We start from the raw sequence: 22015 nt of genomic DNA on the forward strand, positions 1-22015 counted from the left end.
GTATGTGTATAACTATGACTAATGTTATATATGTTATTACTTATCTGTAATATATAAAATAATAACTTATAATATTATTACTCATACATAATAAGTAAAACATATAATATATACAAATATGCACTTGCATATATATACACATATGTGTATACACATATACACAGGATGTGTGTGTACATGTATGTGTGTTTGTATGGGTATACGTGTATATATTTGAGGGTTGGAGGTGGGAAGTCTTGTAATGGACACTGAGGTCAGCAACCCACATCAGAGCCAGGGCTTACACGCATATGGAAGGTGACTGGCTGGTCAGTAGTGCTATACATTTGCCTGGCACTCCTTTCTGTTTTTCTGTGGAGGGAAGGACTGATACCACCACTGCTACTGTAATGTGAGCTGGGGCAGCTTTCGCCTGTCCTCTCTCAGTGGACAGGTCTGCCCTAAGGGAGGGCTCTCCAATGAAGCAGCATTAGAATGCCTCACCCAGGCAACTTACAGAAGACTCACACTCAGCCTCCTTCTCCTGCTGGTCTGAACTTTGATTTCTCTGTTTGTCCTCAAGCTTCCCATCTGCCTCAGCCTCATCTTCCAGCCTCGGCAGCACATCTGACTCATGGATTGTCTCATATATATACTTGGCATCCTCATTGGCCACCCTTCTTAGTGGAATGCCTGTTGTTTGATCCCGTGGTTTTTTAATTTACCTGCTATTTGGCTCTGCCCCCAAAGTGTCACATTCCTAACATGTGGCACTAACAACTGGTGCTCATGACGATGTGCCTTTATGTGGCACACTAAATGCAAACGAGAGCTCAGGGCAGGACCCCATGCAGTTGTACCTCCTCTGTGGGCTCAGATGAGATGGCTATTTATGAGACAGTGGGGAGGAGATCATTAGACAAGGAAAAAACCAACATCAACTGAATTTTAGATTCTTGGAAAGCTGTGGTCTTAAAACATGCTCCCCTGCCTTCACAGCTCCAAGCCCCTTCCCAAGCAGGGAGGCTGCCTGAGACTCCATCAGACAGGCTGCCCACAGCCATTTGCTCTCTGAGCCTGCCGGAAGCCCACAGACCCCAACTGCGGGCTTTTCCTGGAACACAGTTAGCCCTCTGAATCCACATACTAACTCCATAACCTGAGACCATCTTTTCTTAGGTGGCTGAGTTTTACCAAAAATTACCTGCATAACACATCTCCAAATAATGCATTAGTGGAATACCAAAGGCTATGATTAAAAATTGGGAGACTTGAGTGTTAGTCCTAAATCTCAAGTCTCCATGACATTGGGCAAACCACTTCATATCTTTGTCTGATGGCTTTCAAACTCCTGAAAATTGGGGGATTTCAACGAAAAACTCTAAGCTTCTTCTATCACTAACATTGCATTATATTCTCTTCTGAAGGGCTGTTTTGGTTTAAAATAAAAATACTAACCATACCTCTGGACAGTTTCTGGATTGTTGGTGGCCAGTTATCTTATTCAGGTACTAGAGGCCCGGTGCACAAATTCATGCACGGGTGGGGTCCCTCTGTTAGATCTGATCAAATAATTGAATCGATACCCCTCCCCCAGGAACTGGCTTTTCAGGCCAGTTCACTATGGACATTCCCTTTGCTGAGTCCACATTTCACTTGCTGCGACTACATTCCATTATCTCCCCTCCGGGTACACACAAAGAAGTCTCCACCCAGAAAAAGCCCACCAAAAGTCCTTTAAAAGCTGCTGACTCCCATCACTGGGTGCTGGAGCCATCCAGGCTCAGATATGGTGTGCAGATGATTGAATAAATTCGTAATCCCTCACCATTCTGGTCTCGTGCATTCTGTCTTTGATGACCTAACACCCTTGGGGTAGCCTGCGGGGTCGGGGCGAAACCAGCAGTCCAACAATGCCTGCAGCTCCTACCTGCCGTTCCTGCTCATCCCAGCCCCACTGCGCCTGCCGCTGGCTCGCACCCAATCAGTCCAGATAGGGAGAGGCTCACGCCCCCACAGCAGCGCTTGTTACCCATGAGCCCTGCATCTGGTGCCCTCCCAAGGGGAGTGGCCTGCGCCAGCTCTCCAACATCCCCCCGAGGAGTACCGGATTGTGAGAGGGCACAGGCCAGGCTGAGGGGCTGGGCAGGGACCACAGGAGGGCTCCAGGGTGTGTCTGGCCCATCTCGCTCAGTCCTGATCAGCTGGACCCCAGCTGCAAGCTAACCTACTGGTCAGAGCGTCTGCTCCCTGGTGGTCAGTGCACATCATAGCGACTGGTCAACCAGTCAACTGTCTGCCCCTTAGTGGTCAGTGTACATCATAGCGAGCGGTTGAGCAGCCTTAGCATATCATTAGCATCTTACACTTTGATTGGTTGAACAGTCAACCGGTCACTGGATGACCAGACACTTAGCATATTAGGCTGTTATTATATAGGATATGTTTGTACATGACTTGTTATGTTGAGTTTCCTCCTCCTCCTTGTGCAGCTCGCAGCCTGATCTCACCCACACAATGCCCCCAGCACCTGTGCAGGTAAGAACTGGAGTCTCAACTGTCTGCTGAGTGGTGATCACCTTTCCTAGGCATTAGCCAGTGAAGGTTATTGAGGGTAAGATGCTTTTATGTGGCCAAGGGGAAGAAAGCAAAAACCCATTCCCAACACCCTCAACAGCAAAGAACATTCTAAAGGTCTGGCAGGTCACCTTTCAAAATGCTAGTTAATCTTTTACTTTTTACTGGGGTCAAAAGAAACTACTAAAAATTTCCCCTTTTAAAAGATGAGCTTCTCTGAGGAGTTTTGTAGACCAACAGCTTTAGGGTATTGCCTGGCAACAATCCTAAAGGCAAAAGTAGTCTCAGGCTTGAAGAAATCTTGTATTGGGATTGTGTCTGGTGCCCATGAAAGTCATTCTGCTTTAGTAGTCCTATCAAAGGACAGTGAAAACCCTATAAACTTAGCCCAGAGTCTTTTCTTCTTAAAAATCACAAAGGTGAAACGTTCTTGGTACACTTTCCATAAACCCATCGTTTATGAGTCAATGCTGTCGTGCGATGGTGTAGACTTTCACCGACGCCAGCTCAGCCAGTCTCCCAATCCTCAACTATCTGGAACATGTTGACAACACAGGTTGAAGGAAATGTGGTGGCAGCAGACTGGCTGTAACCACCTTAGCCTGTAAGTGGCACCAATGGATTGGCTCCTAGCTTGCTGCTCAGAACTAGCCACAAGGCCCTGACCTAGCTGCTCATGGAATGTAGGGGGCACTAACCGTGTCTGCCTCATCCTGTTTTTTCCCGAACCAAGCACACTGGGAGGATGAGGCAGGTACCATGATTTGCTCCATCATACTGATGCCAAATCCTGAAGCCAGCCATGCCTAGGAATGGCTGGTGCTTCTCTGATTGTGCAGGGAATCAGTGGTCACTCCCGCAGAGTCTGCCATCTGGCCCTCCTCTGTCTCTGTGCAGGGCCAGAACAGGTGACTTCCCCCAGTGCAGGCTGGATGTTTCCATGGCCTGGCGCATGCTGTCCAGCCATGCACCCTTGTTTTTGATAGAAGCATTTCATACTTGTATCTCCAGACTCGGAAATCAAGAATTTGACAGCATGAAGGAAGGAGGCCACATAATTAATGCCATTTTATGTTAATTAAGATCACATTAATTAAACTTGTTACTATAGCTCTATAATAAACTTACCTGTTCTGCATTTCAAATATGCCCAAGGGGCTGAGAGTGAGATGACACCTCGGGAACGAAATGAAGGCTTCTCCAACAGGCTGAAACTCTTGTCTTCTTACTCTCCAATGAGAAACTGAGACTCACAAGACTGAGTGACTTATCTGAGTTTACATGACCTGTAAATGGCGAAGCCGGAATAAGAGCCCAGGACCTGTGACTTCGAATCTAGTACAAAGTGCTCTGTGAAGGGCAGGCCAAGAACTAGATTCTAATCTCCTTCATGCTTTCTCAAGTGTCAGATACCAACCTGATTCTACAGGGTGGAGAAAGATAGATGCCAGGCCTGCTCTTATAACAGCTCCTGTGGTGCAAACACCAGGCAAATAACAAGCAGTGGCAAATGCATATTTAAATCTGCAGAAATTAAAGGTAGGATGAGGACAATAAGAGGCTTCTGATGGAATAATTACTTCCCTGTGGAGTGTTCAAGCTGGCGCCCAGACCCGAAATGAGCTTGCACTGGAGGTGTCACCACCGCTGATACAATGGAACTGAAGGGGGAGGAGGCAGCCACAGGCATGGAGGTTTCAAAACCAAATGATATATGGATTGCTGAAATGCTGTTCAGAAAAATGTACACCCCTTTAAAAGCTTTATAATTTGAGAAAGAAAAGGCCAAATGGCACAGCAGCATAGACTCCGTCCTGACTCCGGCAAAGTTGGTGTAATCAACATTTACTTTTGTAATAACAGCCTAGCGCGCTCTCTCTCTCTCTCTCTCTCTCTCTCTCTCTCTCTCTCTCTCTCTCGGTGCTGCCACACTGCATGTGGGCAGGAAGGATGGCGCTATGCCAGGGCCGCCCTCTGACATCAGATGCGTGGGCACTAGATCCTGCCTGGTGGTGAACCGGGTGTGTCAGGTATTTAAAAAAAAAAAACCCTCCTTAAGCAGCCGTGAATTTTGCAAACGTGTTACTTTTCACTGGTACTAGAATCATTCCATGGTAGCATCTGCGTAGTCCTTGATGATGTGGGAGACAAGTTACAGAAGGGACAACTCAGGGGACCTCATAAACCCCCAGCATGCTATGCAGCAAGAGTCAGGCATAAGATCACAGGAAGCTCCTGATGGGACCAGAAAATTCACACGACCTCCGTGGCAATGGCAAATGCATTACAGGGAGCAAGTGGATTGACTTTTACCTATGGCCTGTCCACTGTCTTTGCAATCTAATAGAGCTTCTCGATCATTCTGGAAAGCAAAGCAGTCTCATTTGTCCCAATTTGCACATATATATTCAAATGCATCATTTCAAAGCCCCCTTTTCTTGTTTTTGTCCTTTTATACAGGGTAATAATTACTTACACTGAATGGAATTTTGCACGTACATAGCTGGATTTTAATAGTCTTATTTGAGCTTCATGTGGTGCTTGACTGTGACAAACTAGATTGAACAGATAGTATAATCCCCATATTTTAAAATGAGGAAATGCAAGATTAAGAGAAATTAAGTACTTTGCCCAGGATCACACAGCTAGCAGGAAATAAAATGAATGTTCTTAGCAAAGGCTGACCTCCTGCTTCCTCTCCAAAGGCTACAAGGCCCAGGTAGTCTCCTTATCCCAGTGTTTACCAGGAGCATCATTTTTTAAAATACTTCCAGGAGCACAGATTGTGTCCAGAGCTCCTGATACCCTGAAACAGCCCCAAAGGCATCTGAAAATGGGGGTGATAGAAGATACGGACCCTAAGCCACATTAAATGTGGATTAATTTTTTTCAGGAAAGTGCCTGTGGCTTTCAAAACTTCAAAAATGTACAAACCACTAACTCAAAAGTAATGGGAATATGCTAAAATAGTATTTTACAATCTCTATAAGCCTTCCTTTCTTTCATGAACATAAAAATCCGATGCTCTTCTTTGAAGCTATTTAAAAATCAAAATAAACTAAGAATCACACAAAAAATATCATAAATGGAGCAAAGGCTTGCTATGTGTTTTAACTACATACATCATCCCACCCTCCAAAGATTCTAATATACTCCTGCTTTACATCCCCCTCCTCCATTTCTCCCACTCCACACAGCACTTCTCTCCTGGAAGATGGTCTCCCTAGAATGATTAAAACTACTGTTCTAGACCTCAGAAACAGTGCTAGATAGGGAAGGGAAAGATTGGTCCCTGATAATTAAAGATTTCTGGGGAATGGGGCCCTCATTTATTCTGAACTTCCTTCACTCTTTGTTGGCCAATTAATGAGTGGTCAATTAATTGACTGATTGATTGATTAATGGGGAAGAAACTAAGGGTCAGATTTGAGGGGTAAGAAATATCCTCATGAAGACACAGCAGTAGTTTACCCTAATATATGTAATATACAAAAGTACAGATTTGACTATTTACTAGAAGCCAATGAACAGGAATAAATAGCATCTTTTTTAAAAACAACTTTATTGAAGTATAATCTATATATATAAAAGGCTAATATGCTAAGTGTCCAACCATCTGACCGGTCACTATGACACGCACTGACCACCAGGGGTCAGATGCTCAATGCAGGAGCTGCCATGATACACACTGGCCATTTACAGAGAAACGGCACTGCAGACCTGGCGCCCACAAAGCAACACTCAGCTTCCCCCAACTGGGACACGGGACCCACCACCACCCTGGAGCGACAGCCCACCAAATCACAGCTGACACTGCCAAGACCCCATGGCTCAAAATGCGGCCCATAGCCCAGCCCTTCCCGGAAACAGTCACCAGGTAATGACATCACATAGCAACGCCCGGCTTCCTCTCCCTAGCGACTAGCCTCCTTGGACTTTCTTCAGCCCAGGAACACAACTTATTTTATAGCCAGGTGGACACATTTATACTTTAACCAAATGTCTGTGAAGCATTTTCCCATGTCGCATCTCATTTGGTCCTCACATTTGATCCAGAAGTCCTGGAGTAGGTAGATAGGAGACTCAGTTGAATCCTATTTTCTTTTCATTAGCCAAAAAACAGAGATTTAGAAAGTTTAGAAACTTGACCCAACTGATAAGAAATGGTGGACCTTGAAAATGACTTCAGGTTTTCTCACTGTGCAGAATATATTCAAACACTGCTGCAGTTAAATATTTTACCCTTTGTTCACCCTGCATGATCCTGTATAATAAAGCATAATATGCCAAGTGTCCGACTGATTGGTCAACCGTTTGGTGACCGCTCGACCAGTTACTATGACACACACTGACCGCAAGGGGGCAGATGCTCCGACCAGTAGGTTAGCTTGCTGCTGGGGTCTGGCCGATTGGGACTGGGCAAGAGGGCCAGACATGCCCTAGAGCCCTCCCAGGTCCCTCTCCGGCCAGCCGGCCAACCTCCCTGGCCCCATTGGCCCCGATCGGGACTGGGTGAGACAGTCCCAATTGGCCCCGATTGCCAGCTAGGCCAAGGGACCTCACCCATGCTCAAATTCGTGCACTGGGCCTCTAGTCTACAGTAATAATCTGCTTCGTGTTAATATTTACTGCTGTGTTGCTGACAATTACCTGAAAGAGAAGTTTGGATGCTTCACTGGGCTGGAAAAAGTTTAGCTAAATCAGAAAGCAGGTCTAATTAAGCAAATTTATCTATATATACTAGTATAAAGCTCTCTCTGGTGCCAATCGCATGCCTGTGTTTCCAACTGCCATTATCTATCAAGAATTTGGTTGATACTTCTATTATAGAGAAAGGGCGAATAGCGATATTGAAATATTTCTTCTAATTAATTTCCTTTCAATGTAAACGAATTCATGCACCGAGCCACTAGTTAACATATAATAGACTACACACATGTAAAGTATACAATTTGATGTTTTGATATATATAAACTCCATGAAGCTATCACCACAATCAAAATGGTGAATGTATCCATCATCCTCCAAAGTTTCCTCATCCCCCTTTATAAACTCTCCCTCCCACTTCTTATCTGTTTTTTATTTGTATTTTTAAGAGTTTTAAGTAAGTCAATCATAAATTATGTGCTTTTTTTTTACTGGCCTCATTTGCTAAACATTATTGAGATACATATATCATAGTCACATATAATGTGTATATCAATTGTTACGTGTTAAATGTGTATATCAATTGTTCATTTTTTCTATTATATGGATATCCCAGTTTGTTTATTCATTTACCTGTTGTTGTATATTTGGATAATTTCTGGTTTTGAGCTGTTAAAAACAAAGCTTTTATGAATGCATAAAAGTATTTGTATGGCTTTTCTTTCTCTTGGGTAAATACATGGGAGTGGACCGGCTGTACCATATGATGGGTGCATTTTAACACTGAAGTTAGTAGTGTCTATTTAAAGTGCCTTTCCTGTAGGTAGCATATAATTGGGTCTGACAATCACTGCCTTTTAATGGGATATTTAGACCATTTGCATTTATTGTGATTGTTTATATGGTTATGTTTAAGTCTAGCATCTTGCTATTTGGGTTTTTTTGTGTGTGGTTTTTTGTGTGTCTACTTGTCACATCTGTTTCCCTTGTCTCTCTTTTTCTTCTGTCTTTTGGATTAATTGAACTGTATTTTCAATAAAACTTTGTTGATTTATTATCTATAACTTTCTATATTATTATTTTCGTGGGTGCTTTAGGTTTATAAGTTATATTATACAACTTTGCATGTAATATAATAACCTTACAATGCTATTCTTTATTTCTCTCATCTTGGTCTTTAAGTTTTGTACCTTCACATGACTATAAACCCCAGAGTACATTGTTATTTTTTTGTTTAAAGAGTCAATTATATTTATTAAATATTTAAATAAGAAGAAAAAGTTTTTATAAATTTACCCATGTAGTTATTTTCACTATCCTTTATTCTTCTGGTTAGATCCATATTTCCATCTGGTATCATTATTCTTCTGTCTAAAAGACTACCTTTTATATTTCATGTAGTTTAAGTCAGCTATGTGACTATGATATATGTATCTGTAAGTATTTTTGAGCTTCGTTTTGGCATACAAATAAGTTACTTGGAAACAGTTTGATCCTTTTGGATCTTGTGTTTAAAATATATTACACAGAATCAAAGCAGCCTATAGTCTAAGGCTAATTTTTGCCTCACTATCGATGCAAAGCCCTTTTGTGTGCTTAATCAGTTTTCTATAAATTATTAGGTTTTCCAATCTGGTTGGTAGGAAGAGACACAAATCCCACTCCATGTGAGTGCTTGGAACTTTTATATTACTTATCTCCTTGTCTAGTTCTCCCCTCCCCAGTACTCTTTCTGCAAACTCTAGCTGCTTTGGTCAACCCAAATCCTAGTTCCATCTCCTCGCTAAGGGAGTGTGCTGCTTTTTCCTAGATTCCCCCAAAACTGGGCAGTCTGGAAACTCTTCTAAGGCAGTCACTGGGCTCAAGTCACTTATTTCTCATCGTTTAGGGTTATTGTCCTTCACTGTCTGATATGTAATGTCTTAAAAACCATTTGTGCATATATTTTGTCTAGTGGTTTGCTTGTTTAACGTGGAATGGTAAATCTTTTTCCTGCTACACCATCTTCACAATCTTCTCAAATTTTATAGTCTTTTTAGCATAGAAATCTTATTCTTTCTATTATTTTTCTGAGCTACACTTTGACACTCAGAATGGCGTCTTGCCCTCAGGAAGTAGGGGGCAGCACATGGGTGTAATAGCAGGATACTGTCAAATACCAAAATATCTCTTCAGGAAGGTCTATGCTTTGAAATTATATTTTTAACTCTCTGTGTCATTGAGTCTAAAGCCCAGGCACCTATTATTTTAAGCCATATTAATGTAAAAGAGAACAGTGAATGCTACCCTCTTTGAACATAAAGTGATATGGTAAATTATATATGAGGCACACAGTCAAAAAAGCATTCCTTTATTTAGGTCTTTGTGCAACGTGGAGACAACCATGTGTCCCCTAAAATAATCTTACCTATTTATTTAATAGTAATTTCTAACCATCTTCACAATCCTAATCCAACCTCCAACCATAAAATTTTAGAAGTTAAGATAATAAGAATAGTTCCAGCCGAAACCGGTTTGGCTCAGTGGATAGAGCTTCGGCCTGCGGACTGAAAGGTCCTAGGATCGATTCCAGTCAAGGGCATGTACCTGGGTTGCGGGCACATCCCCAGTGGGAGGTGTGCAGGAGGCAGCTGATCGATGTTTCTCTCCCATCGATGTTTCTAACTATCTATCTCTCTCCCTTCTTCTCTGTAAAAAATCAATAAAGTATATTAAAAAAAAAAAATAGTTCCAGATATATCCCCAACCCAAAGAAATGCTTACTGTTTACTTTACCTAAATAAAACCTCCAAATAAACTCTGATGATCCTTACTGCCATTCTTCTAGAAAGAGTAACCAATAATCAATCTTTATCCCTTGCACTGTGTCTCCCAAACTAACTGCAACATTACCAAAACGTCTTAATTGTAAAATCCAATGAGTGTTACTGTGTTGCTGTTATTATTTTCAATTTCCCTTTATATATGACTTCTTTCAAGTATTTGAACCCCTTAAAAACTCGTATCTTCTTGAAATGTTCTCATTGCAATTGCTTCTCCTCTGATTCACTCTCATAATGTCTTACCTAGCATATGACAATAGCCGTGTAATTGTGGAAGGCATACAGGAATTGTAATAAGTTAGCAGAATATAAAAACAGCCAAACCAGAGATGCCCTCTTTGAAAGAAACATTCTCATATCAATACATTGTTCTTATGATTAATGAGAAAAGTGAACCAAACTCATGTTTATTTTGTACTCATTTTATTCAATAAAAACTGCATTGCACATGGCTCAGAATATATGAATTACTAATAGGCTTCCAAGTGTTATTCCTCATGAGGGAGAGTGAGAGTGATTCCCTGGTGTTTACTTTCACATACACACTTTATAGTCCACAACAAAGGACAAAATATTGAGAAACAAGTTGCACAAGAGTGAAAAATATCCTCTGCCCAGACTGCTATGTTTATTCTCCTGCTGTGATCCATTAGTAAACAGCTGTTCCTTGACTTCTGTAGATAAGAATTCTCTCAATACAGCAAGTTGAGGAGAGAAGGGACTCATTTTTTTTTTCAAACAGGTGAAACCAGGGCCAGAACGTACTTTATAAGACCTTGTGATGTACCACACACATTGAGTACCCAATTCATACATTCTAAATGTATGAATTCTCACTTAATCCAACTCCTAAATCATTCCCAAGAGAAGAAAAAAATAAGAATTTTGATTAAAGAACTTTTGATGAAGTATAAAACAACATCTAAAATCTTAAAAAAGATGCCATTTTTCTTAAGCAAATCCATCCTATTCTTTAAAATTCAATTTTTCAAGATATTTGAAAATAAAAATGTAATGTTAATGAAATCTCATAAATAAAACTTCCTAATTTAAAAAAAATTATACATGCACAAATCAGATAGCATTCTGTTTGGAAAATAAGTTACAGATTTAGCTGAACTGAAGTGAATTACATAGTCAACTGGGATGCCTTAATAATATGTCTCCACTACCAAATGCAGGATATTAGAGCCAGACTTCATTGAGAATACTACTGACATGTTTATCGTATGGGGGGAAAATAATCTCACAATTTAACATTCTTTAGTGTTAGAAAGAATCTAATAGAAGCCATGAGTCCTATAGAAAAGTAAATTGGTTTTACTTTATAAGCCTATTTATGTTTTATTTAACAAGATTGGACAAATCATGCATTTCATGAATTAATTCCTTAGAGAACAGAATTAAAAAGTCCTCATGTGGAACATGCTTAACTTGGAGGAGAATTGAGCTATTTTTTGAGAAATGTTCTTCAGGAAACTTCATTCCAGTTTTCATTACTAATCCAAAGTTAATTCAAATTTGAGAAATTATTAAGGATATTTTTAAAGTATGAGAGTTTAGGAAATATATTAATTGGCATTTATTGTTTTAAACTATTTTTCCTTTTTGTATCATAAAGGTAGAGAAACATTCCCATTTTGATGATTTTTAAAAATAATCACCATTATCTATTCATTTCCCAAAGTCTTTTTGTCCTTTTATTAGAATAGTGCAAGATGCTAAAGGTTAAAAGATGACTAAATGTAGTCTATGACTTATGTCTATAAACTTAAACCTATGGTATCAGAGAGAGAAATATAGAAAACCACAGCCAAGATCTATTTACCCAGATAGGTAAAGACTCAGGAAAAAATACCCTGTGACAAATCGGTCAATTCCATCATGACAGAAACCATACTATTATTTGAACTATAAGGAATTATTCATTATTAGAAGGTAGTTAACCACTAAAAGAGATGGAGAACTTTAAGGGGCTAGTGGAAGCAGATGCAAAAGTTCTTGCCCCAGGCTAAGGAAGAGTGGAAAATAAGGGAAATAAGGACTAGGAGAGAACCTTCTCCTCAACCAAAGCCAAGGTCTAGATCTCTTCAAAAGGGAACATCTATGGCAGGAACACAAAATCTGCTGGCAACTAAGAAATGTGCCAGAGAGAAAGGGACAGCACTGTTCTGTGGAAACAGCCAAGTTTCTGGAGCGTGTGGGCCTGGAGTTGGTTTACAGAATAAGCCCATCATTGTGAGAGCGTGGATGGATTACAGCTACTTGGGAATAGCTGTTGGTGAGGAAAGTATGGTCTAGGTTGCAACTGCACAGGGCATTTCATTATGTCCCTTTTCATTTACAAATGTGCTTACCTCCACAAAATATTGGGTACTTTATTTACAGAATCCAGTTTTAATGGAGAAATGGAAGCTGAGTATCATTGCTGGGGAGGATACGTGGGGTGTCCAGGGGATGGGGAAGGAGAATATCTGAAGGAGGAACAGGTCAGAGTGACATTGTAGAGATGTGTTTAACGGGTTTTGTCTAGGAGCATGGTACACCGCGCGTGACTGTCATCCTTTCTGGTGCCTCTATAAATCTTAAGTAGGGGCTGCAAAAGTAAGAAAAAGAAAAGGAGGATGATAAATGGTAAGTACAATTGGATTTCATGTGAAACTAGTAAAGGGCCTGAGTTTCATGTACTGACTGATGTGAGGCCAAAAGAGAATCATCTTGAATTAATGAAAAACCAGTAATATCTGGGTTATGTAAGCAATATGTGTACAATTCTTTTTAAAAGAAGCAAGACAAGCAAAATGAAACTTGTAAAAAATAACTTCCAGTTTCAGTTCTGATGTGTAAAGAGTTTGGAAATTGTCACTGCCATTCTTAAAAAAAAAAAAAAAAAACTGAACAAACTAAAAATCAATAACCTCTCTCAGAGAATTGAAGTACCAGGGCAAACTGAAACGCTGAAACACAGAGGCAGAAAAATATAGGAGACCACAGTCAAGACCTATTTACCCAGAACCAATGTTGCAACAGCCATGCACTTAAATGGTAATTTTGACAAATTTCTGGAGTCTGAATGTGGACTAGAATGCAAATGAGATACTCCTTGGGGCCACAGTCTTAGGGACACCCTCACACCTTTGTGGGTTTAGGAATCTCAAAGGATTCTCATGGTGAAGAGCTAAGAAAGATCCCCTCATGGTTCTAGTGGAAGGGAGAGTAATCAATGAACTGAATGTTCTCCATAACAAAGGGGAAAGACTTTTCTAGAATCCTATACACCTCTAGCCCTCTTATTTTGTTCTCTATGTAGAGCAGTGGTTCTCAACCTTCCTAATGCTGCGACCCTTTGATACAATTCCTCATGTTGTGGTGACCCCCAATTTCATTGTTACAAATTGAACATAATTAATGCATAGTGATTAATCACAAAAACAATATGTAATTATATATGTGTTTTCCGATGGTCTTAGGCAACCCCTGTGAAAGGGTCGTTCGACCCCCAAAGGGGTCGCGACCCAGAGGTTGAGAACCACTGATGTAGAGGGGGAAAAAACTACAAACACCTCAGATTTAATCATGAGATTACAGGACACTTCTCACACACATCTAAATATCACATCAACAAGGCTCCTATATAAGAATCCGTAGATGACATTCATGTGCCCAATAATGACATTTCCATCAACAGTGGACCACATATACAATGGTGGTCTCCTATGATTATAACGACACTGAAAAATTCCTGTTGCCTAGTGACATTGTAGCCCTCCTAGCATTGTAGCATAATGCATTATTCACGTGTTGGTGGCAATGCTGGCATAAACGAACCTAATGTGTAAGAAAAGGCCAGACCCAACTACGATGTTGAATTTTACTGCTAACTCTGGGCGGTTTAAACAATGCAAGACTCAATATTCAATATATAACATGGAAGTGAATGATGAGTCTGTGAATTATGATCTGAAAGCAGTTGAAGAATTTTTAGAAACTCTAGATAAGCTGATGGTGGAGAAACATTACTTGTCAGAGCAAATACTCAATATGAATGAAACTTCCGTCTGGAAATGGACACCTGAAAAGACTTCATCCAAAGGAGGCCAAGTCAATGTCAGTTGACCTGTTTGGGAACCATGTTGAAAGCTACAAATTGAACCCATCTGTGATCTAGCACAGTAAGAACCCCAAGGTCCTCAAGAACACCAATAAGCACACACTTCCAGTGTCCTACAGGAGCAAAAATATCTGAACCAAATAAAAATGTTGCTAGGGTCATACCCTGGGTTGTGGAAGGGACATGCAAGTGAGGGGCCCTGAGCTTAAGTTTCAGTAGCTTTATGACAGACGTGCCTCTGCTCGAGTCTTCATTTTTGGAAGGCAGCAGCATGAAGACGTAGTCTCCTCCTAAAATTGAGTCCAGTAGAATGACCAGAGATATCCAGTGACATGGGTCCAGAGACAGAGTGACAGAAGTCTTTATGCTGACACCCACACTCCCGGTCAACAGGACTCTGTGGTGCCTGCACTTGGTCATGTAAACAACAGCATCTCTGCAACTGAGGCATCATTTCTGGCTTTGACTCCTCCAAGCCTGTGACACTGCCAAATACCCTTAATGAATTCCTTTTTCAGCACAAAAAAAGCTATCTAGAAAAGCATCTGTTATTTCTAAGTTAAAAAAAAAAACTGCCTGGCCAGCATGGCTCAGTGGTTGAGCCTCGACCCCTGAACCGGGAGGTCATGGTTTGATTCCCAATCAGGGCACATGCCCAGGTTGCAGGCTTGATCTCAAGTGTGGGGCGTGCAGGAGGCAACCGATCAATGATTCCCTCTCATCATTGACATTTCTATCTCTCTCTCCCTCTCCCTTCCTCTCTAAAATCAGTAAATATATATGTAATTTTTTTTAACTTGACTGTTAAAGTCAGTGAGGCTGACCCCTTTGACTTGTGGGTTGTCCCAATGACTGATGAGCAAAAATTCTTTCTTGAACCCCAGTACAGTCAGGTTCTCTTGTTATGTGCTTTCAATACCCACAGTCAAAGCACTTATTTTAATTTTAAGTATAATTTTATGTGATTAATTCATTGACATCTGTCCCTCAAAGACTAAAAAGCCTGAGATCAGGAACTACAGTTACTTTAGTTCACTAATACTTATCATCTGGCATTTAGTAGGTGCCAAATTAATGTTAGTTGATGAAAAGTAAAAGTACTTATATTAATAAATTCCTCCCTTTTACATTTTTATCCTGCACTTACCTTTATTATCATATTTAACACATTCTATTTACATTTTTTCTATTTATACATTTACACACCCAATTAGATTATGAGCTCCTAGAAGGTTTACATTATTTCTCAATTACTTAAAAATCCCCAGTACAATTCAATAAATGTTTGTTGAACTGACCTAGGCCCCTGAACTGGGAATTAGTATTTCTGCCATATATCTCAGGTGGCTTACTTTGCTTCTTTGCCATCCAAATTGTTTTTATGTGTAGAGTGAAGAAGTTGTTCTAGAAGTGATCTCTTAGGATCCCTCCCAGTTAAAAAGCTAAAAGCTATATGATTCTAAATACATTGTCATTTTTCAAACCACTAACAAAATCTATTAAGCAATTTAAATGTGAAAAAAAGGCCTTCAGGGTAAATTTGAGGATGTGGGGAGAAATTTTATTAAAAAATATAGGATGGAAATTTGTCAATTATTTGATTTTTATCCAACAGAATTATAAGTAAAATGTTTGACAGAAGTTAAATCAGATAATCATAAAGTATTTATGCTCTTTTGGGGCCATGAAGAAAAATCCCTACAATGTGTGTTTATTTTTTTAAACTTATCATTTTAGGAAATAAAGTAGTTTGTACTTCTTGGGAATTTGAGAAATATTATGTCTGCTGGATAATATTACTGTATACAAAGTTTTGAAAATTTCCTTTAGGAATTTACTATAAGACTGAAAAAATATAATATACATTTGGGCATATTGGACCATTTAGGATGCTCCCTTTTAACAAATTTCACTCCTGGTAAAAAATAAATCATATGCATATTTGAATGATTCAGCATTAGCTTTCACCCTGATCTTATAAATGTAAATTTTATATTGAATCCACAAAGTGCAACTATTGGGAAATGTAACCCAGACACAGTAGAATATCTTGAAATATTCTATTCAACATGAAATAATATTTTTCTCATGCAGAGAACTTTCCCCATTTAGTTTTATTACCATCTTCAATGTAAATAATTCATGAACATTAATTTACTGAAAATGTACAGTATTTAGTGTCATTTGCTCCAGAGCCTGAGAATAATTTTCATAAATCAAATAGTTCTTCAAGATGTTCCAAAGAACATAAAAGAAAGGGAAGGCAATTTGAGAAAAATGAGTAAAAGAGAATAGCTCTTTTATTTCTCATCTTGTCTAAAATATATCCCTTAATGAACAAAATTACTTCCTTTTGGAAAAACAGAATAAAGCATATTACATGGAACACCTTTCAAGCCATAGAAGTATGTCGATGGCTTGCTAGAAGATCTCAATTAGACAAACACAAAAGAGGACCACTGGTCTCTAAAGATCACCTAGACCAGTGGTCGGCAAACTGCGGCTTACGAGCCACATGCGGTTCTTTGGCCCCTTGAGTGTGCCTCTTCCACAAAATACCACGTGCTGGAGCACACGTACAGTGCGATTGAAATTTTGTGGCCCATGCACAGAAGTTGATATTTTGTGGAAGAGCCACACTCAAGGGGCCAAAGAGCCGCATGTGGCTCGCGAGCCGCAGTTTGCCGACCACTGACCTAGACCATCACAGTATCAGACATTTCACTGCTTGAGATTCACTCTTAGGAATAGTAAGCACCTGCTTTTCAGTGTATAAGCAGGTCCCTTTTTTGTTGTCTAATTTTGGGGAGAGCACTAAATATACCAAACTTTTAATATTCAATCATGTTGTCTCTAGAACTTAGAATACAGCCATTGCCCAACCATGAAAGTAAGTCACAAGTAGGAAGGAAGACCAGATAGTTGGGGACAGGAGAAGAGATGGCTTATACCTGAGTAGGACAAGCCTGGGGACCAGAGTGAAGCTTCCTTGACATTCATACTGAGACTTATTGGCATCACTGGGGTGGGGAGAGGGAAGGAAGGAGTGGAGCAGGATAATCAGTGCTTGAAAGAGCAGGAGAATGGCAAAAATTACATTTATAATTATGCCAGAGACAGATTATATGTTTTATGGGTTGAAGCTGATCAAGATACAAAATAAAAAGTACCTGGGACTGGCTATAACCTGGGGTGGGGCAGGGAGGGAAGTGGGACAGATAGGAGGGAAAAACATGAAACAAATGAAGTTAGTTTAACAGTAAGGTGGGTGGACAGAATGAAGACTGCACAGGAGGTGAAAATGACAGTAGTGTGTGGCTTGTAATGGGAGAGAGAGGACGGCACAGCTGCTCTGACTGACAAGGGGACAGCGCCGTGCTATGGAGGGAGACATATCACTGGTCCTGCACCTTCAGCTGACATGGGATCCGCATCCCAACCTGCCCTATGTTCAAGATAATATAAATCAAGAGGATGAGCAGGCAAAAAAGAAGTTACATTGGTTTTTCAAAGTGCTCCCTATCATGTGGGGTCAACACTTAACTAGTACTGTTTTAACCTTTTGCTGCTCCTCTCCTGTCCTTAGTATTTGTCACTACACTGCCTAGTGGTTGGGCACTGGGCTCATGATTTCTGAGTGCATGGGAAGCCAGGACACTGGATTCAAAAATAGTTTTATATACATACTAGAGGCCCAGTGCATGAAATTCGTGCGGGGGGGGGGGGGGGTGCCCCTCAGCCCGGCCTGCACCCTCTCCAATCCGAGATCCTTCTCATAATCTGGAACCACTGGCTCCTAACTGCTCACCTACCTGCCTGCTTGATCACCCCTAACTGCCTCTGCCTGCCTGCCTGATCGCCCCTAATCTCTCTGCCTGCCCACCTGATCACACCTAACTGCTCTCCCCTGCCAACCTGATGGCCCTAACTGCCTAACTGCTCTCCCCTCCTGGCCTGATCCCCCTACCTACCTATCTGCTCTCCCCTTCTGGCCTGATCACCCTAACTACCACCTTCTCCCTTCTGCCTTCTCCCTTCTGCTCTCCCTTCTGCCTTCTCCCGTGACGCCAGCCTTTTCACCTTCTCCCTTCTGCCTTCTCCCTTCTGCCTGCTTCCACAGTGCTGCTTACCCTCCAGTCGCCTCAGGCTAGTCCCGCCTTTTCCCAACACCTCCCCGCTTCCGCCCCATCTCCAGAGCAATGCCCCATAGCCCACATAGTAGCTAATAAAAAGCTAATATGCTAATGGTCCGGTCATGACCTGTTACAGCGTCCCAGCTAATTTGCATATTACCTCTTTATATATAGATATACTGAAGCATGCATGCACATACACTGTCTAAAGCAGTGATGGCGAACCTATGACACACATGTCAGAGGTGACATGCAAACTCATTTTTTTGGTTGATTTTTCTTTGTTAAATGGCATTTAAATATATAAAATGAATATCAAAAATATAAGTCTCTGTTTTACTATGGTTGCAAATATCAAAAAATTTCTATATGTGACACGGCACCAGAGTTAAGTTAGGGTTAGCTGACACGCCGAGCTCAAAAGGTTCGCCATCACTGGTCTAAAGCTTGAAGAATCAGAATTACACTTAAGAACTATTTCATTAATGCCCTTTTCAAGTTGTTTTCTTTTGTAAAATGACTTGCTTTCTGCGTGCACTCGTGTTACCTCTTACATTTGCTTCACACATATCATCTCATAAACAGTTCAAGATCTTGGTGAATAAAAGGAAATGTTCGTGTTACCTCTTTAGTTGGTCACCTCTCTTCTCCAGTATTACTAAAGAAGAAAACAACATAATCAACCCATTTTTAAAACAGCAGACTACAAAAGAAGTGCTTCTTTGAGAGCCCATTTAAGTGTGATGTATTTGCAGAGAGCCATACACAGTCTAAAGAAATACTAGTAGATACAAGTGCACCACAGAGAAAATGGCGAAACAAAGAGATGCTCTCAGAATGAGCATCTAATGCCAGCTCCCATCACGAGCTAAGTACCTCCACTTCAGGGTAGGCAACAAATATCTAATTAACACAAATATCTAACTCTGTTTAACTGAACAAGCAGCAAATTATGTCAAAGGGAAGAAATTAAACAGCAGTGAAAATAGGAAGAAAACTACTCAGGAGACGATTGGAGAAATGTGATCATATTCACAAGTATCCTTCTCTTTAATGTGCTTGGCTAAGACATCCTCACAGTAAAGAGCTCTTGTTCTGTGAAACAGTAAAAGGAAGTTCTTCCAACGGGAAAGAGAGGATGGGGTATTCGTGCAGAAGACTAGGTAATTAATAAGATCCTGGTATGTCTATTATGCTTGCCTTAGTAGTGCCCTGAATCAAAAAATCTGATCTGCTTCTATGCTTGGGTCAAAGTTAAAATAAAAATAAATGAGCCCAGCCAGTGTGGCTCAGTGGTTGAGCATTGACTCATGCCCCAAGAGGTCACTGTTTCGATTCCCAGTCATGGCACATGCCCCAGTTGCGGACTTGACTCCCCGGTGAGTGGTGTGCAGGAGGCAGCCAATCAATGTTTCCTCTCATTGATGTTTTCTCTCAATTCTCCATCCTTATCCCTTCCTCTCTCTAAAAAAAAAAAAATCAATAAAAAACATACTTTAAAAAATAAGTGATCAGGACTTCACCAGTCAATATACCTAATCTAATATGCCCCATAGAACTGTTAGCCAATAATCTAGAACTGGGTCCAAGAATGATCAAATTTAAATTTATTTTACTGAATCAGATTAAATTTTTGTTGGACAAGTTTTAAAGTGAAATCTTCATGGAGAATTCTGAATAAAAATCTTACATGGAAAGTACATGGAGAAGATAATGTCCCAATCAGGACAGTTACATGAACTCTAAATGATTTCAGGAGCTGACTCCTGTGGCAAAGATGGCCTCTTCTCTCCTGCAGGCTATGACCTTCCTTCTCCTTTAAAGTTCTCCTCATTGGAGAGCAATCCACAGCTCACCTCATTTGGCCCCCGATGAGTTATTCCAGAATTTTCGGCACACAATGTGAAAACCCCTGAATAGTTACAGGAGGTTTACACTTCTTTATTTATGCTGTGCATTCTCTTTACCCTACCTTTTCCAACAATACTTGGAAGTGGCAAGAGCCAACTGAGCATTCAGTTTTCTCCTTGAGCACTGTAACACTTTGGTTCCCCCTCCAATGTCCTTTGGCTATCTTGGTAAATGCTAATTTTCATATTTTGATGTTCAAAGGAAAAGAAGAAATGGAAAGTTAACATGAATCAATAATTAGAAGCATAGATGATTAATTATGAAAACTTTGGAAGGTACCTTAGAAGTTGTAAGGTCAAATCTTACATCCAGTAATTAATCCTCTTTAAAACATTTTTGGAGGAGTTTATTCAACTTCTGTTTTAAAATCACTTAGTGGCAGGAAGCTCACTATCTAAAAAAAACAATCGGTTTTACCATTTTCCAACTCTATTTGTCAATTTCTTTCTTAAAGCAAGATGAATGCTACCACCCTATAACTTCTAACCATGTGCAAGGTAATCGTCTTATTTATATGTCAGTCCTTCAAATAGTTAGAGTGCTATTTCTTTCCATAGTCTTCTTTTATCCAAGCAAATATTCCTATGCTCTCTTCTATATATTTTGATAATTACATCCACTCAACAAAGCCACTATGATTACTAAATGAGTGAAAGTTCCATACGATACCTGGAAGACAGTAAGCACTTGCACAATTATTCAAAAGATGAAATTACTAGTACAAAAAGCTCTCTGGGTTTTGCTTTCTCCATCTACACTTTGGGAAAAAATAAATATTCTCTTTGGAAAACTGTCTAACCTACAAAGGTCAATATCCTACTTCAAACCTGTTTACAGAAATAAATGTAATCCTTCAATAGAATATTGTTCAGAGCAAAAGTTTTGCATTATACTTTGTGGGCTCAAGACCGGAGCACTCTCTGTTTGTTTATGTGTGAGAGTGTGTGTGTAATAAATCACCCCATCTTTTCTTTTTGTTAGCCTTTTTAGCAGCAAGAGCAAGTGGCTGGCTCATTTAAATACCCTAGATTGTTTTCACTTGAACTATTACTAAACCCTGCCTCTCTTTATTTATTTATTTCTTTTTGCAAAATATCTTTTTGGTAACATTTCAGTTATGAGCTGTGGAAAGACTTACTCCTGACTAAAATGTAAATTTCCTTTATCCTCTATTCCCTTTATCCTCTAGTTATCTATAACAATAAAAGCATAATATGCTAATTAGACCTGACGACCTTCCGGATGAAGCCAGGGCTGTGAGGGAAGCTCAGGTCCCGGGTGCCAGAGGGAAGCCAGTGCCGGCAACTGGGGGAAAAAAGGCCTACTCTTACATGAATTTCGTGCATTGGGCCTCTAGTAAAAAATAAAAATCAAAAATTATGTGTCATAGGTCAAACATTTCTCTTTTATTCAAAAGAAAAGAGACTACTAAGGGATAAAATATATTCTGTACTAACAGCAAATATTTTTGTGAAAGTAATTCCTAGAGGAATAATATGGACTAATGCTTCAATTTAAACTAGGAATTTGCTAATAGACACTTTAAAAACACCCTGCAAAATAGAATTGTCTTATATGAATTGTTTTTCGCCATGCATATCCAGAACTATTTAAATACAAAAAATAAAAAATTTTCCTTAAAGGACTCCAATTACTGCTTGCCAGTGATATATGCAAGGTTCTTCTATCTAATTGGTTTACATATGTAATGATCCAGTATCTTCCAAAGGGTGTCACCTCCATTTTCTAATCATCAGCTTAATTTATTAAAATAATCAGCTTAGTGTGTTAAAAATACTCAAAAATTTTGTGTACAGAAATATGATTCATTTAAA

The sequence above is a fragment of the Myotis yumanensis genome, unplaced genomic scaffold (assembly GCF_028538775.1).
Source record: "Myotis yumanensis isolate MYYU_CA2020_CCGP unplaced genomic scaffold, mMyoYum1.0.hap1 SCAF_6, whole genome shotgun sequence".
Taxonomy (NCBI): domain Eukaryota; kingdom Metazoa; phylum Chordata; class Mammalia; order Chiroptera; family Vespertilionidae; genus Myotis; species Myotis yumanensis.